Source organism: Echinops telfairi, unplaced genomic scaffold (assembly GCF_000313985.2).
Source record: "Echinops telfairi isolate 266 unplaced genomic scaffold, ASM31398v2 ScPeMD7_7475;HRSCAF=8513, whole genome shotgun sequence".
In the NCBI taxonomy this organism is placed as follows: Eukaryota; Metazoa; Chordata; class Mammalia; order Afrosoricida; family Tenrecidae; genus Echinops; species Echinops telfairi.
Window position 1 is genome coordinate 15,111,699 of NW_022111379.1, and position 2,833 is coordinate 15,114,531.

Here is a 2,833-nt window from a genome sequence, read left to right on the forward strand (position 1 = left end):
CAAAGCCTTCCCCGGCATTGATATCTCTTGATTCCTGGCTCTCTGGTCTACTTTTGTATACACCCTTCAGTTTTGAATTGGTTTTCCTGTAAATACCATTTTGTACAACGTTACATTTGTGGGAGGGTGGGGATCAGATTGGATATAGTCTAATTCCTGAGTTCTGCCAGTCCGGCAGGGGACCAGACATATAAACCGTGTTTTTTGGAAAAAAAAAAAAAAAAAGACTTAATAAATATTCTCCTTAAATTGTATTTAAGATTGGTGTCTACTTTGTACCCTAGAACAGTGTGTTTAAAAACTATCTGGAGAACTGGTTAAAAATCCAGCTTCTTGAGCCATGTCCTCAGAGTCCCTAATTTTATGGGCATGAGTAGGTGATTCCAATTTTGATGTCAGTGGTCTAGCCACTGTGGAATGAAAAATACCACCCTTAGGGGAAGCTGCAAGCATTGATTTAAAAAGATCTGAATGGAACCAAGATGTTATTTCTGCTATCCTCAACAGGCCTAGGCAATCGGCCTATCCCTAAACTTTCCCTTCTCCCCCAAACATTGGCAGCCCTTAAACAACTCTCTTGGCCTTTCAGCTGGCATCATCTGCCCAAACTAATTTACATCACCGTATAAGTGAGGCTTTAATTCGTTCATGGCTCTTTAGAAAAAGCATGTTCTAAGGTAAGTATTCTCACTAAACTCACTGCCAATTCAGAATGTCCCTATAGGCCTGTGTGGGGTTTCCAGACTCTAACTCTTTACTAGAGTAAAAAGTCTTATCTTTCTCCCTAAGGTAAGTATTAGAAGATTTCTATTTCAGTTTGTTTTTGGCTGGAAGCATTAACTTGGCATTTCCTTCAATTGCTGGAGGAACACTGCCTCATCTGCCCATTGAGCTCCTATCACTCCTTTAAGACTCCTCTTGTGTCTTCATGAAGTCTGCTTTAGTGAACTCTATCCTCAGGGAATATCCTTTATGTCACCACCATCCCTTGCTCGTTTCAATTAGAGAACTTCTCATTTTGGATTGGGAATGCCTAATTTATTTGTGTATCCCCAGCTCTACGTGCAGAGCCTGGCAATTAGCAGGCACTCAATAGCTGGAAAGAACGTCAGAGTCAGGAGTTTTGTTTTACTTGAAATTAAAACATGATTTTTAAGTATACATACGAATTCCCAGGTGGAGGGGGAAAAGGGAAATGGCTTAAGGCACCATGGAGGGCTGAGGTTCCCCCTCGCCGGGTACCAACAGAACTGCGATCAGGGTCTCTTATGTATACTTAAGAACCACCTGGGGAATCTTATTAACATGTAGATTCCAATTCAGCATAACTAGGATGGCGATGCAATTTCCCAGCAGGGGTTAGAACTAGAATGAGCCTACTTCCAACCCTGGTTTTCAGTCAAATTTGGCAAAAACAAAACACGGAAATGACAAAGAGTTTAATGTCAGTTCCTACAGAACAAAAGTCATTTCCAACAGCAGAGATTCCTCCCGAAGGGATTACCTGTTCTGTTTTCACACACTGCATTTGGGCCTCTTCTGACACCCTAATTTCCCACCCACTCCTTCATTCTCTGGTCGGCTGAAGGCAGACCAGGCAGGTAGCTCAGCTCAACAACTGATTGGTCGGTGATGATTTCATTGTTAGGGAACATCCGGGCTTTTCTCTCTCTGCAACACCTCCCCCAAAGCTTGGCATTCTGTTTCCCACTCCCGCGTAAGCCGCCCTCGTTGGTTAAAGCAAAACAACCGCCTTTCTCCGGACGGTTTCAGGTCGTCGCCTGCTATCCCTCGCAAGTTCGACGCCGGGGAGAGGTGTTTCCATCTTTCAATGACGGCCCACGATGACTTTGTTAGCCAATCAATTGTCAGCCCCCTGCAATTTGGGTGGGATTATTCCTCCGCACTTCTCACTGGACAACCCGTTGGCGCCTTTCTAGCTCTTGCTTTACTCAAGGTGTATAGGTGAGAAAAAAAAATCAGGGGCATGATTTTCGCAAGAACAAGCTGGATCCTTACAGTCTCCCTGGGTTTGACCGTTTTCGTAGACTGACCAATCGCATTTCGGATACTTCCCCGCCTTTTGCGCGCTCTTTTAAAAAACGCCGGTGTGACGGACTTGGAAATTAGCTCATTGACAGACACTCAAAGCAAGCCAATGACTGAGGGTTCGGGGTCACTGTTTGGCCCTATAGGAAATGGGAATAAACAGGGCTCGGCCTTAGTGAGGCGGAGCGCAGGTGGGCGTTACTTGATTGACAGAGGTGTCCACTTATGGCTCGTGGGGTGGGATGGTCCCAGACGTCCGGGAGATCGTCTGTAGCAGAGGCGGTGCTGAATGAAGTAAATGGTAATAAAAGGTTGGATCTCCCTCAGTGGGCGGTGTTTGATGGATAGGTGACCTTACCAATTGAAGGTGACCATTTGTGCCCAATAGGAGACTAGGAACTCAGAGGCGGGGCAGTGTGGGCGGGGAAAATGAAGTGCCGAAGTAGCGAAGGCTGCCCACTGGGCGGGAGAGCGATGATTGACAGAGCTCTCCGCAAACCGAGTGCAGCGAGAGGACACGCGGCCTCCCAATGGGTGGGAGTCGGGGGCGGGGCTCTCTGAGGGGCGGGGAAGAACAGGGGCACGGGGAGGGGGTTGCAGAAGGAGCGGAGCGGCTGCTGCTCAATGGCGGAAAAGCCGCCGGTGTTCTGACCCACTCGTTCCCCCAAGCAGTTGCGGGGGAGTTTCCTGCCGGCGCGGCTGGAGTCTGTGTTTCTCAGGGTTAGGTGGCTGGAAAATGCTCCAGAGAGACGAGGCGGCGGCGGAGGAGGTGGCGGCGGCATCG